Consider the following 16,267-nt stretch of genomic DNA (forward strand, 5'->3'; position numbering starts at 1 on the left):
GCTAGAATAGTACCCTAAACTTACTGCTGGCTAGTCTTTCTCAGAGGTCCCCCTCAGTTACTACTCTGCACCCTGGCCTAACTTGGCGTGGCTCTGCCTGGCTGCAGCTAACCAAGGCAAGTGGCCCCTCCTTACATTGCCCCCAGGTGCAGCATCACTTGTGCCAATTCAACAGCTTCACTTGTGCCAATAACTAAGTCTGATAATCAGCCTATCTGGACAACTAATTTTTTCTGGTCACCTAAGGTATGTCTACACATATGCTTTACTGCACAGTAGACTAATTTGGTATGTAAAGCATCACTGTCTACATATGCACCACAATTAGGGTTCAGTAAATTTATTTACTCCACCATTGGATAGTAGCTGTGTCTGATGGGACTATCATACGCTGGAGTAAATTACTGTGCTTAAACACTTGTATAGACAATGATGTTGGGACTAGTTCTGGGTAGATACATAACAAGTTTTATGTTTTTAGACAGTGGGTCACAAAGGCATCTCAACATTCTGCCACAGAAAGAAAAGCAGAATCTCGGAGTCATTGCATTAGGAGCACTGACTTACAGCAAAAGATATAGTCAGACTTACAGGAAAAGATAATGCTTAAGATAAAGCTGTGAAAAAAATCACACAACAAAATGTAGTTATACTATTTACGTTAAAAGAGGTTTGAAGTAGGAACCATGTTTTCATGATACGTATATACAGGGCCTAGGCACAATAGGACCCTTGTCTCTAGCTGGAACCTATGTTCCCCTGCAATAGCATTTATAATAAAAGTAGATTATGTGAATAGGCAGTGGACCAATGACTTATATAAACAGAATCACACACTGGTCCTATGCGCAGGGGGCATTAATTCAAAATTATTCAAGTTCTTAAAGATGCAGAAGATTGACTAGGAAGATTTTCAAAAGGGCTACAGCATGTAAGTGACACCTTTAGAAATCAGGCTTCTGTTAAAAACAGATGTCAGATTCTCTCTCATAACAAGGGCTGCTCACTAAATTGTGAGGGGGAACATCAGAATTTTGTAATTGGTTTCTTAGCACCAGCCCTAGCCCTAGGTTAAGGGTCCCCAAGGGACTTCTGACTGTTTAATTGCTACACTGACTCTAACAGAAGAAGTCCTGTGCTTATGGCTAAGCATATATGCAAAGCTTCACAGTAGTAGGTTCACAGAACATGACATTCTTTACATCTATGGTTGTATTAAAAATGGTAGCACTCACTTCACATTCTTAGAGAAACAGCATGTAAGCATATTATATGGTATATGGAGCAGAAGTCAGCTGAGACTAGCAAAGACTGATCCAAATTAATCCCTTCCACTCAGGGAACCTAACAGTGGTACAGCACCCCAGAAAGGATGGCAGCTGGGAGGAAAAATAGCCACTTCAGAGTGGGTGGAATCAAAATTTCAGGCAGGTGGTACTTGCATTTCATGCATGTGCTCAAGATTAAATAATCATTTTTTTCATTGAAAAAAACATTCAGAACAAAAAACATTTCCAGGTGCACACTTGTAGATATTTCAGCCCATTTTGGGCCAATTATAAAATTGGTAAACAATTTCCAGAAAGCAAAAGTAAACTGTCAAGATTTCAGTAAAAGGCAAGTTACCAGTTTGATTAAAAAATTGCCAACTCTAATGCACAAAATTTGGCCAACTTTAATGCACAAGAAGCTTACCGCAGCTGCTTAGCACATGAAATTCCTATGAGTCTTTATTTTCAGACACTGACGTACATTAGAAGTTTCAGTCTCCTTTTTAACTATATTCCTGTATATAGAAACATCAACCATTCCTATCACATCCTATGCTAACTGGGCATATTATCAAATGAATATTAAAAAACATCAATTCAAAATTATTTTGCATATGTGAAAGATGGAATATTCAAAAAGCTTTTAACAGTGTAGGAAAATTATTCATTTGCATGAGAGTGCTCTGTAGAATTGTTTCCACTGGGAGCTGTGTCCATGCCAAATTTCACTGGTCTGCTTCTAATTGTAGGTCTTCTTGAAAAGGTCACAAGATGTTTTTTTAATATAACATGAACTATTTATTTCATTCTCTTCTTGCTCCAAAAAAATGCTGAACAGGTTTCCATGAAACTTTCAAAGAAATTGGTTAGAGGGATCCACAGGTTCAGAAAATATCTACAAGTTTAGGATAGCTACTTGGCCAAAATCTATCAGAAGTATACACCCATTTGCAGCTGCATACTCCATAGACCAGCTTGATCCCACCTCTTAGGCATATAAGTGGATGTAGGCACCTCATCGGCTATCCCTCAATACTAGGATGTCTGCTGGGGGGTGGGGTTACTGGTGAGTTATAAGGGGCTGAGGAGTCCAACCCATGCTCTGCAAGTTTTTCCATGGATATGACAAGTAGTGCCTTGGGGAGGGGCAGGGAGGAGGCACAACTGTTGGCCAGGATGCTGTGCACTCTGCTTCTTCCTCTGTCTTTTCTTGGCTTTCTGAGCAAGATGGTTCTTTTTGAAGTGGGCTGTAGCTTGATGTATGGTGCAGTGCCATTGAGATTTTTAACCAGCTAAGCACTTCCCAATTTGTAGGGCTGATGCCATCTTTCTTAAGGTATACTTTCAGGATGTCCTTAAGGTATGCTTTCCTCTGTACTCTGTGGGTCCTCTTACCATGACTAGGTTGAAAGAAGAGGACTTGCTCAGGAGCTGAGTGCCCAGCAGTGTTGTTGTTTCATGATCTTTGCCTCAATGCTGGTTATGTTAGCTATAGAGAGGATGATGGCATTGGTGCGATGGTCTTCCCATCTAACGCAAAAAATCTTCCTGGGGTAATGCTGATGGAACCATTCCAACTGTTTAAGATATGTCTCCCACATCTCACACCCATAGAGGAGACGAGGATCTTAGTTTCCATTTGCAGATCTCAGTCAGCAAAGACACGGTGAAACAGTTTGCTGAAGGATACACTGGCACAGTGAATTCTATATTTAGTTTCTACATCATGACTGACTGGGAGAGGTGACTGCCAAGGTATGCTCAACATTTTATAGGCGTAATCCCCCAACGTAATTTGTGGGAGTAGGGGGGCAACTTGTGCTGGGGCAGGCTGATGGAGTGCCTTGGTCTTCCCAATGTTAAGAGAGAGTCACTGGCTGTGATAGGCACCAGAGAAAAAGTCAAGGGTAGACTGCAGATTGGTGTCGGTGTGCTCAAGGATAACACAGTTGTTAGCATACTGAAGGTCAGTGATGCCAGTCTTGGTAACTTCCATTTTACTATGAAGGCACCACAGGTGTCTTTAACAGTTTAAACAGTGCATTAAATATTCAATTCTAATTCTGGGAGGAAAGCAATCATAGATGAGAATCAAAAGCACAGCAAGATAGATGGAAAAAAGGTTGGGACAATGACACAGCCCTGCTTGACACCAGTACTGATGGCCTGTCCTGACACCAGTACAGATAGTAAATGGGTCTGTCTCTGATCCATTGCAAAGGACTGTGGTGGTCATTTTGTCGTGGAGTAGCCTAAAGACACTTAGGCACCTAGGTGTGATTCTATTCCATCCTGCACAAATTCCTACAAAACTTAATGCAAAAGCTGGATGGGTCCTTCTTTTCTTTCTCACTGCTTTGTTGGGACTCAGTCATAGGGGTAATATGGCACTATTACAGAAATCAATGAATTAATGGATTCTTAGGGTATGTAAAGATGTTTGCCACACCCAATCTACAATCACGTGGCTTAAAATAAGATGTGTGATCTGATCATAGACTGGGTGTGGCCTGTTCAGATGATCACTGGTGCCAGAAGCCCTCAGTGTAAGTAAGTCAGGATGGAGCTAGTTGGCCTGGGAGGGGGGCGGAGGGTGGGGCAGTAAGCAGGGATCTGGGGTGTTCAGGGGGGAAGTGGCAGGTGGGGTGTAAATACTGAGGTGTGTAAGATCAGCTGAGTAGCACAGATCAGAGATAACCCTGTCCTGGAGTGACATAATTTTGAGCGACCTAATAAGTGCTTATAACTAGTTTCAGGTCTTAATGTGCAGACAAGCCAAGTGTTAAGAGCTCCAAGGAGCTGCCCAAAATTACCCTGTAACAAGGTCCTTATTCTCATACCCCCACCTCCATGGGGAATCCTTTGGAGCATAATAGGTAGAAGAGCAATGGCTAGTAAGCAAAAGCAACCCACCCATTATCTTCTTAATACTCTTATCACCAGGGAGCCTTGAGCTGCATGGCCTCATCTTTAATTAATTTAATTTGGAAGACATGTTGTCAATTACTGTGCTAGCATGAAAACACCTATGGGCTGAGTCCCGGCAAACAGTGGTTCAGTCCTATCTTCTCCCCACACCTTCTTCTCTCTGGTAATCTGAGCTGCTAATTAGCTGCAACATTTCTGATGATGGAACATAATTCACCCAGCTTCTTCACAAGTGCCTGTTTTTCCTCAGAGCTAGTTTATTTTCTGAGCTTTTAAAGAATGGGGTGCTTTCAGCTGACTCTGCAGTTTGCTATTTTTTGCATCAGCTTGGAAAAGCTGCTCTGTGTAACCCCATGTGATGTAGAACTTGCTGTTAAAAAGACCACCTTGCTGATCGAAGCCTTAGGGTTGGTATTTGATATCAGAGAAAATGTTGCTGCTAATTAGGGAACTAAGTAAAGAGTCTGAGACCATTCCCCAGCTAGAATAAGCTGGTGTCGTTCCACTGAGGTCAACTGAGCCATGACTTTTAAAGCAGATAAGGATCTGGATCTGCTCCATTGACACCAGTGCATCCATACTGATTTACAGCATCTTAGAATCTGGCTATTTTAATCACTATAGTCTATAGGTATGGTCCTTTACATTAGCTGAGGATCCACCTCCTGGATATAATTACAACTAATACATAATTCTACCTTCTCTGTCTTTAGGGGACTTTACCTTTTAGTAGAGTGATTGGCACTCTCCTCCAGTCACTCTGGCTGTAAACAATGCCTGCTCGTACAGGCTGAGGAGTCAAAGGCAGCTGGATGTTATGTTAGTCAAACCGCTTCCATGTTCATTGATTGCAGGACCTGGCATGGCTTAAATAACACCCGTTCTAGGGGCCACTAGTACTGCTAGTACCATTGACCTACATCCGTAAATTTCTTTAGCACCTTTGAAAACTATGCCCTGTAATAATATATCTGTCTCTTCAGCCAGACAAATTCTTGTTGCTATGAAAAACACACTATGGACTATGTAACAAGCACATCAGAGACGTGCTATCAAATGGTGAGGCTATCATAAATTAAAGGTTGAGGAAAACAGATTTTGATTACAGAGTAAATAGGTACAATAATATGGAGGAGTAAGATGACTAAACACAGTGTGAATAGTATTCAAATGAAGATTCACAGCAAATACCTCCCAACAAGTCTGTAAGCTGAAATATAGCTGCATATACCATTTCATAAATAATTTAGAATAAAGAAAAATAATAAAATCAGTCTGTTTACAAACGGCAAAATATAAAAGTTTAGCTAGTTAGATGATAGCAAAAAGGGTTAAATTGATCACATAATTATTCATGACAAACAGCTCATCTATTGTTGTAGCGTCCTGATAAATCAGCCAATAGCAGAGCCCCAACACAGTAGGCAGTGTAGAGACAGTAAAAAATGGCACCTGACCAAAAGTTATAATTTAGATAGAGCAGGTAAAAGGAGGGAGAAGAAACAGAAGCCCAGAGAGTTTAAAGGCAAGATCCCCCAAAGTGATAGATACCTAAAATGGGACTTAGACAAAATACAACAGAGAGCAGACAAGTGTTTCCCAGGTTGCTGCCCAACTAGAATAGACTAGAGTGAGGTTCTCTCTTTCTTTTGACTGATGAACTTCTGTTTCTCTCTGTGGTTGGAGAGCTTCAGCAGAAGGGGTTGGGGATGCCCTTGCTCCTGAAAAGTGTATTTCTCAATGGTTAGGAACTCTTCAACAAGTCGGATATTTGGATCTGAAAGTCCTTAAGAAAAGGAGGACACAGAACCTCGGTTTCTCACACCATAAGTAGGCATAGGAATTATATGCACAAAACACCATAAAATATGCATGCATATATGTTTTAAAATGGTGAAATATGTGCCCAGAATAATAGAAGTATGCACTTTAAACTTCATTCTGTGTTCTTCAAAACCTACAGAAAAAGGGAAAAAAAACCCATAACATTTAAATATACAAGTTTTCACTTTTGTAAACATCCATGAAACAAGGTTTTTTGTGTTTTTATTGGGCTAAATTGTTGGATGAGCTTTCAAGAATCAGGTGCCCTTTTGCAGGTCTGAAGGAGAAGATGATACAGGTGTCTGCAGGGATTAGCCTGGGTCTGCTTCTCTTTCAGACCTGAGGAAGGGCATCTGATGCTGAAAAGCTTGTATAACAGATCTCCCAGTTTAGGATTACCATACGACCGGGTTTTCCTGGACATGTCCTCTTTTTTGGTCCTTGTTCTTCATCTGGGTTTTTTAAAATGCAAGAAAATGTCTCGGTTTTTGCTTTTCCTCTGCTTTTAATTGGGGCTGGGGGTAGTGGGGAAGTTGTTTGGCTGTTGGGAGATCATGTACTCTGCACATGGCCCTGGCAGCTGCTGGAAGATGTGTGTTTGTGTGCAAGCAAGCTGTTTGGGCAACAGAGCTGTGGGCTGGAGTGAGGGGCACCAGCAGGGCTGTGGGGGGGGGGAGGGACTGGAGGTCGGGAGTGGGGAGCACTGGCAGGGCTGGGGGTGGCTAGGGGGCTGCAGGTCAAGAATGAGGGGCACCAGCAGGGCTGGGAGGAAGCGGGAGGCTATGGGTTAGGAGTGCAGGGACAGGAGACATATCACTGCCCTCCCACAATCATATACCCCTTCCCCACCTTCCCCCCACAGGTGTCCTCTTTTTTGAAATTGTAAATATGGTAACCCTATCACAGCTATACAATTGGTCCAATAAAAAGACTCTCTCAGGCATTTACTGGACCATCACAGCTATAACACTCCAATACTATTACAATACCATCCATGAAACTAGTAAAAATTGTTCAAGATGCACTTGTGTACATTTTAGGATATGTCTATATGATGTCCTTTGCTCTTTTTTGATCAATAATTTGATTCATAATACACAGTTTGGAACTAGTACCTGCCCCCCACCCCAAGTTTCCAGTTTTAATCTGTGGCACTTCTCTGTCAGCATGAGTTTACTGAAAAAGATTTCTCAATACCCACCTACACTACAGGGCAAAATTTCAAAGCAGGAGCCAGTGTAGCTGATAGTTGCTTGGGTAGCTTCAGACCATTGCTACTGTCCAAGCAATTCTTCACAGTTAATAGTGTAGGTTCCACTTCAGTAGTGTTTGCAGCTTGTCTCTCACCCATTGGCCTGTGTCATATGGATCAGAGTTAAGTTGCTCTTTAATCCCTCTCCCCCACCCCACCTTGATTTGGGCAGCGGCATCCCATATTGTCTCAAGTTTCTACATTGCTTGTGGTAGAGCTGCAAGATCCTGCCTGACCTGAGGCCTGTCAAAAACCATTTGTGCAGCACTGATGGATGCTGCCTCACTGGCATCAAAACTTCTGATAGTTTTTAGAGCTTGAAAATGCTGTAAATAAAATAGGGCTGGATTTAGCCAAGTTCCCCAGTGTGTTAGTATAGGCTCTGGTGGCAGGACCATGGCAAGCATTACTTCTTTGTAGCTTTGCATCTTCAGTGGGACTCTTACAAACACTTTGTCACACTAGAAATTATAGCATTGACAGTTAGAAACTCATGTCTAATTTGCTCAGCAATCCAACTGGGGCCATATACCAAACAGGCAAATTTTAGTCATTGTGGATAGAACACTTGCAGCGGCAATGCCACTTTCAGCACATAGGCTGAAGAATCTGAAAATAGACGCAATTTGTCTTCACTGCTGGCAGCAAAGTTAGGCCACAGTAGACAATGAAGCATTTACAAAATGTGTTATGTTGCATGATTTGTTCTCTCCAGCACTGTTTGTAGTCGAAAGGGGAGGCCTGTCAGGTTCAACAGCGAGTTTCCCACCTATCAAATTGGCTATATAACAGTCAGAGTTATCTGTAATTTCCTTACAGCTACCCCAGTGTTACTTTCCCGTATATATCTATGAATTGCCTCAACTGTAGAGTTGTAAACTAGATCAAGATAGGTTTTTTTTTCCCATATAATCTATTTGTCTAGACCATGCTGCTTTAGACTGCATTTTTCCCCCAAACTCCCCCACAAAAAGATGGATTATTTAGTCTTTTCAAAGGAATATTGCTGCCCATCACCGCTCTATAGAAGCCAGGAGCAAAACCATTAGGCTCTGCAGAACTAGGCCTTTGAGTTTATATGCTTTTACCTTTTCTTTACTTAGCAGCAATGTGGATGCTAGTTTTCACATGTTTTTAGATCTGGAATTTACTTCTCACATGGAACCTGCTTCACAGGTTGAAAAAAAAAAAATTCCCCTTTAATTGTAAAGTTAATATCTGCTGTAGGAGTATGCTTTTGGTATAGTGGCTTTTTGGAATTAGGCAGTGTAGATTTGCTCCTTATAGACCATCTAAATCAGAAATGCATAAACTTCAGCAAGCAGCAGCTTACTTCATCAGATGCTATGAACAAACGGCAGGAGGAAGAGCTTTGAATTAGAAAGCCATGATAAACAGAAATATTTAATTGTTTAAATGTTATATACATATATTATCTGTTATAAATAGATAAGTAGAAGGCTCCAATTCCTGTAGTCACCTCATAGTATCTGGTGATGAGGCAAGCTGCTGCTTACCAAAGCGTATGCATTTCTCATTTAATTGGGCTATAAGATGTAAATCTACCCTGCCTTCTGCTTGGCTTCAGACTAACATGGCTAATTACCTCTCTTAGCATTAGTTAATAGTAAACAGCACCAGTAGAAATCTCTCAAATAACTTTAGATTCATAAAAATTAAAATCTCAAAAACACTTCCATATACTCTCCACTGAGAATATCTGCCCCACTGAGGCAACTGCTGTTATACAGCTGCATGTGATATCATGTACATGAGATGAAATAAAGTTATATAAACATTCCTATAAACCCAGGGACCTAATGGAGGCCTAAGGGAGAAGAGCAGCTGTTCTCTGTGAGCTTCAAAGGGGCAGAAGCCCTGAATGGTAATAATACTCTGTTGGCATCTGCTGGGAAACAAGAGTATAAGTAGAAGGGATCAATGGTCAACACTAAGTAAGATCAATCTGTTTTACATATTGTGCTGTGCAGTATGTTGGGCTTTTTAGCCCAAAATAATTATGTTGTAAAGAGTAAAGAAATCTAAACTATATATAGATCACTGGTGCCCAAAGTTTCTGGCCAGTGGGCTGAATGAATGGTGTGGGGGTAGTTCTCAGGCCAGAAGTGATGCACAGGATCTGTCCATGAGTCTGATTCAGCTTGGGATGGCAAATAGCCCCAGGCCCACATAGATCAGCCTCTGGCAGCACCCTACTCCACCACAACCTAATGCAAACCAAGCTGGGCCTGCTGTCCTGGCCTCAGTCCCACACACACCAGATTGGAAACAGAGGTTTGGGCTTGCTGTTCCAATCTGTCATCCACCCATTCGGGTCAGCCACCCCAGCTTTACCTGCTAGCCTAGTCCAGCACATGGGAACATGTCATCTGCCAACAGAGCCTGGAAGTTTGATAGAGTGGGAACAGTGGCAGCATTAATTGCCAGCACTCCTTGCTGCCAACTTTTTGTACCTGTGAGGAGCCCTGTGTGGCCAGGTGACAGAGCTCTGTAGCCTGGACCTGGCCCATGGGCTGGAGGTCGAGCACCTGGCTGTATAAACTGTCAGGCTCACATACATGTGAGAAGCAGGCATAATGAAGTACAAAGGGTTTTGTTTTTTGTTTTGTTCTGTTTTTTTTTCCCTTTTGTAATCCATTGGAAAAAATATATTCAAAAGGCAAATATATGTATCTTTATGCATTAACATAACCATATACACTAACCCCTCAAAATGCATGTATATGCACTATAAAAGACATGTTTTAGTTAAAGTTCTGTAAGCCTGTGCTTCTAGAAAAAGAATATGCATTTGCATGTAAATCTAATGTCTATTCATAGGTAAGTGCTCCCACCACAGAGCTATTAGATAAAGGGAGATGCAGGCAGCCCCACTTCCACCTCTTTCCCCCCATTTTCTCACATTTCAAAACAAAACAAAGTACTGCTCCATTTCTGAAGGAAAAGGTATGGGCATCTTTCTGTAGTGTGATCCAAGCTGTTACAGGGAGGTGAGCCCTCTGTACTGAATAAAGGTACATAGGCCCTTAAGAGGTGTGGATTTTCAAATGCACCCCTATCTTCATCAGTTCTTTATTAGCTAGCTCTAGGCTCCCTGCTCAGCCTGCTGGATTTTGCACATCCCATGTTGATTCAAATGAACTTTCCTGTATTTCTGAACACAAAGCCTGGGTATCTGACTGGCTTAGGATTGTACTCAGAGGGCTGGGTACCTTAAAGGCTAGGAAATGCAGTGCTCAGCTTGGAGGTCCCAAATGATTTGCCTAACGGTACACTTGTTGTCAACATCAAAATGCAGATTGCAGAAGTTTTGATCTGGCACCTGGTTAAACTGGACCACAGACCCACCTTTCTAAAAAATAAGTTTAAAGGCAAATACATAGTTTGAAGATTTGCCTGTGACTCTGTTGGGATCAATAGGACAATTCCATTCTCCAGAACTATGCTCTGCTAAAACTCCAAAGACTGATTAGAAAAAAGGTTTCGATAGTATATTTTTGCAATATCATTTGTTATCCCACACTGTTTGACATAGTGTAGTATATTGCACCAATAAATCAGCTGCAGCAAATTATTTAATGATGCATTAACTGTAGATTTTCACATATATTACGGTTCTTTAGCTATTGTTGAATGCTTTTTCAATAGCTTAATCCATCCCAGAAGTACCAAAGCAGGCATATTCATCCATCATTGTGTGCACACAGTTTTCTCATTTACTCTTTTCATTTTATTAAAGCCCTCGATCTACCGGCACAGCACTAAATAATCCCCAAGAGCTTTTCTCTGCACCAGATTCCCACCACTGTCCTCATCTTTGCTTGCCATGGGGTTGCCTGTTTGGTAGTAGAATGAAGGAGCATGAGTGCAGGGTATGAAACATCAAGCAGCTCAGTACTGCATTGTGCAGAGCATTTGTTAACTGATGGCTGAATCCTGCTGTCATGGAAATCTTGCAAAACCACCATTAGTTAAAAAAGGGCCAGGAAGGAAAGAATGTTCTTGCACTTACAGTGTTGCCTGAGACTCAGAATATCTGGGCTCAGCGTTATCTGTATTCTTGGGCTAGTCAAATAATGGCTCCAAGTGCCATATAAAAAACAAGAATGACATTTTCTTGTTTATTCAGATTGTGAGATATGTCTCTTATGATGTGTATGCACAGCACCTAGTCTAATAAGTCCCTCATCTCAGTTTAGGCCTGTAGGTCCTAACACAACAGCAATGCTGCTAAGCTGTGGTGATGCCTTTGCAATCTTTGTTCCATCAGAGAAGTAGTCTCAGGTCTGTTCTTCTCTCGGGGACCTCCACACTTCTTTAAAGTTATTCACATCAAGGTACAGGGGAATAGGTTGTAGTATATGATGGATTCATTCCATCCAGGAAGAGCATGCACTAACTGCAGATGCTTCCTCAGCCTGACGAAGGGTATTTATAGCCAAAAGCTTGCTAAGAAGAATGTTTCCAATTGTTTGAGTTAGTCTAATAAAAGATATCAAATTTACCCAAAGAACCTTGTCTGCTCATGTCAAGGTGGCAGGTAGCAATACAAATGAAATAGGTCTGTTCCACGAAGGAGTAACATCCAGACTAGAGTTCAGAAACTGCACTGAATTTTAAGTAAAAGATTGAAAATACAAAAAGGCTGAGAATGTGGAAAGAGGAGGAAAAAGAACAAAATCCATCATTGTCTTTCAGAGTGTTTGTCAGTGCTCACAATAGGTTCATAAAGCGTTCAGTGTTGGACCACCATAAACCAAGCCTTTGGGATAGTTTATCCTCTTTAACAAGGTCTTAAATACCATGAAGATGGATTAAAATATTTAATTTTCTTACAGCTTTTTTTAAAGATAACTTAAAAAAGTGTTCTTATCATGCAGAAACAGCTCAGCTGTTTTCCCAGTGCTTCACAAAAGTAACTTTATTAGTACAGCAATATGTAAAGCTCACAAACATTTTCTGGTGTAAGTCTATTGACTAGGGGATGTGAAGACATGTTTCTTGACCAGCAAAGTTGTGCTAAAAGAAGGTCATGTACACTTATGCTGGAGAAACTAGGATTTCATCTCTACAGGTTGCTTTACTCCACATAGATGCTTTCACTATGCTGGCACACAGTGAAGTTTTGCTGGCATAGGCAAGCTTTGCCAGTGCAAAATGCCAGTGAAACACTGCAAGTATAGACAAAGGCTAAGAGTTCATATCCACTTTAAAGGTACTTATTGTGTTGACCAAAATCAGGCATCCTCTTCCTTTCAGGCAATTTGAGATTAATGGCTGGAAGGAAACTCAAGGGGCCATCTTTTCCAGACCTCTGCTCAAAGCAAGATTGCGTCTGTCTAAATCAGACCAGACCAGACCAGACCAGACCAATATTTATATGACCAAGGATTAAAAATTTCCAGTGATGTATAGTCCACAGTCTTTCTAGGGAATCAGTTCCAGTGCTTAACATCCCTCAGAGAAAGAAAATTCTTCTCAGTAGTCAATCTACTACTCTTCTTACAGTCTAAGCACGTTAACTTCTCATCCTGTTCTCTGGAAAAACAGAGTAGCTGATTGCCATCTTTATAATACTCCTCAAACACATAATGGGTTGTTATTAAATTCCCTCTTGGTATTCTCTCTTCCAGACTAAATAAACCTAGTTGAAGAGGCTGTCATTCAAGTTATTTTAATTCACTCTGGAAGAAAAGTAAACTACATGAAATTAAGGCTATTTTAATTCCAAACTGGAGTGACCACAAAATGTGCCTGTACACAAGTGTGGAGGTTACTCCAACATACTGTAATTACCCTAGAGATTAATTACTAGAGAATAATTACAGTGTATTAGAGCAGACTCAAATAATCGAGCATCTCGTGTATCAGCATCCCCGTACTTCAAAATGTCTATGGGGGCACTTTAACTACAGCTCATCGAACGAGCTTTGGTTCAAGTGCCCCTGCCACCATTTTGAAGTGTGGGGATGCTGATACATGAGATGCTGCCACGCCACTCTCCCCCTACTCCTGGAGCATATGTAAAAGTGCCCAAAGGGCATTAATACAATTTAAACATTTCACTGTAAATTCACATCTTTGGTCAATTTGGATTAAGGCTCTTGAGTGTTATAGATAATCTTTCAAGCTCCTCAGTGCTTGTGCCATGTTGACAAATTAATTTTAAGGTCTTTTCTAGAAGTCTGGTAAAAGAAAAAAAAGCAAGTTATGGGAAAGTCCTACAGAATTAAATACAGGTAAATATATATATTTTTAGGTATATAGACACCAGCTCACAATTCCATAATTTAAGAGCTACAGTCATGTGGACTACTATCTTGACCCTATGTGCAATTTCACTAACCCTATGTAGCTCTTTTGCTTTCAGAGTACTACCAATCATACAGATAAAAGCACACTATCAGTATTTTTCTCAGAGCATAATCCAGAATCTCTACAGAACTTTACTGGTTGGTTTAAATAGAATAGACTTTCTATTTTATTTAATGATGTCATTCAGTAGCGTTTGTGTAAACAGAAATTCCCAATAGCATTGGCTGAGTTTGAGACTTATGATAGTATTCACTATGAAGAATTATGGCTTGTCTAAATGTAGACGTTGATACTAGTTTACTTAAAGTCAAATCACCTCAGGCCTTATAGCATGGACACCAATCTCCTGGTATCAGGATACTCATACTGTGGTATAGCTTGTTTCCAGGTGGGAAGAGAAGTAAGCTATTCTGGTGTAAGGCAGCTTGTGACCTCATCAGGTTGCATGTGGTATGAGACTTTCAAGGGTGGGAGGAAGAGGTGGGTGGGGAGGAGGAGGAGGGAAGAGGAAATCACTTCTTTAAATAAAATAGTTACAAAATAAATGGTGTAGTCCAGGCCTTAGTAAGAGACTGTAAAGTCTTCAAGGCAGGGTCAGTTTAAGCAGAGAAGAGATAATGAGAGGAAGGAGAGAGCTATTTATAGAGCTGACAGGAGGTGTGGGAGAAGTCATGTTAGATCTAGTGGGGCTAGAAGTGAAGCCCCAAGGAAACAAATTCTCCAGAGAGACCTATCAATTGGACTACAGAGTCAATAACGCTGTAGCTTTTTAGATTAATGCATTTAAATGCTGACTTTTTTTCCCCCTTTCAGTAAAGTTCTTTATGGGACAAGAGGTTATACATTGTGTCTAATCCTCCAGATGCTTCAGTGCCCTATGCCTGCAAGGTGTGTTCTAATTTCAAGTAATATCCAGGATTCAGAATCTACTCTTTTGCTATTTCTAAATGCTTTCAGTTTCCCATCACTGCCATTTAGAGGACCGTCTGTTACACAGAACTGTAGGCAGAACAAACTATACACTATGTGAATCTCACTTTGACATTTGTCATTGGTAGAACAGAGAAGCAATATAACACACTTGCAAATATTTCACTCAGTAGCTAGTTGTCCTTTCTTCTCACTCAAAGTGGATTATTGTTGTGGCAAAAATCTAGCTGTGATACAGCTTTGTCTACAGGATGGAATATTGTTGTTTTGTTGGGGTTTAAATACTCAAAGCTACATACTGCCTCATATTTCCGTGTTTAAGTGGCAGTTACTTAGCTGCATAACTGCCATTTGGGGTACTTATGCACAGGTCTTGCCTAGTCTCCCTCAAGCCATGCATACCACACCTTGATGGAATGGTATTATAAAATGTTAGGGCAACTGCTTTCTGGTACCAGAATGACTCCTTAGGTGTCTATAATCCTTCTGGTCCGTGTCTCTGACCAATTGCCTCTCCGGGTGCACTTGTATTAGTACCCCCACTTCGAATGAAGGGACGATAGCAGGTGCTGAAGCACTGAGGGAGGTGAAACTGCCTGGTCTATGCAGTTTCTCACCTCTTCCTGTAGAGCAAGGCCAGTACACAAGAATAAACTTAACTGTGTACAAATTTAATACAATATAAAAGTCATAATATTAACATATCTATATCTATATCTATATCTCTATATATATACACGTTACAAGAACTATAGGCAGACTATTTATCTATCTATGCAAACACTCTATATACAGGTGAGGAATCAAAAGGAGTCAAAGCAAGGGTCTTATTAGAAGTCATGCAATCTTTTATACTCTAATGGAATACACGTTTGCAAAGCATGAGGTGCAAGCTCACAAAATATGAGGCACAGGATTCACAAAGCCTGAGATGCAGGGTTTACAAATGAAAAGGTGCAGGTCTCAGCAAAAGCAAAGACTAACCTGAGTTGCCTTGGAGGAATAGTTGTGCCCCAAAGATAAGAAGAGGTAAAGGATACCCCAATGTCCTACGGCTTCTTTGTAACGCTGCTTGAATCATCCAACAGGTCAACCTCAAACCTGGGAGTACTTCCCCATCAGGGGCTTCCCTCTAAGCGGCTAACCGCAGAAACGAGAGGAGGAACCCAACTCCCCTGTGGGAATCCTCTTCCCAGGCAACTCACAACTCTCAGAGCCTGTTGAGGCTGCTCTTGTTCCTCCAGCTGGGCATTTACCCCCCTGCGAGGGCCTCATCTACTTAGTGGGGCTCTCCGAGTCAGTCTGTTCGGGACCCTGTGTACCATTGCATGCATCAATGGCACTGTCAGAAAGTTCAAGGCTGGATTTTTTTTATGAATCTGAATAAGAGACATACTTTAATCCTCATGACTACAGGACTAATGATATAATCTCTTTGAACGGTTTTTGCCTAGTTTGTTGTGTTTCTTTTGCAACCTTTTGTATATAATCTAAAAAATTAGTGTGCATCCCAATAGTATTGGGATTTGATTTTGCTTTGTTTTTAACTAAATAAAGTTGTGCTAGTCCCCTAGCACATGAGCAAGTCTTTTGGTTTGTCTTTAACTGGAGATCAATGTGTTGTGTTATACTTGATGATGTGTCACACTATTTTCAGCCTCCTTTTCAGAATCCTAGATCCTCCCTGCATGAACCTACCACATACTGTTCTCTGGGCCCTCACCCT

The sequence above is a fragment of the Crocodylus siamensis genome, chromosome 2, assembly GCF_052110815.1.
Source record: "Crocodylus siamensis isolate JL-2025a chromosome 2, ASM5211081v1, whole genome shotgun sequence".
Classification (NCBI taxonomy): Eukaryota; Metazoa; Chordata; order Crocodylia; family Crocodylidae; genus Crocodylus; species Crocodylus siamensis.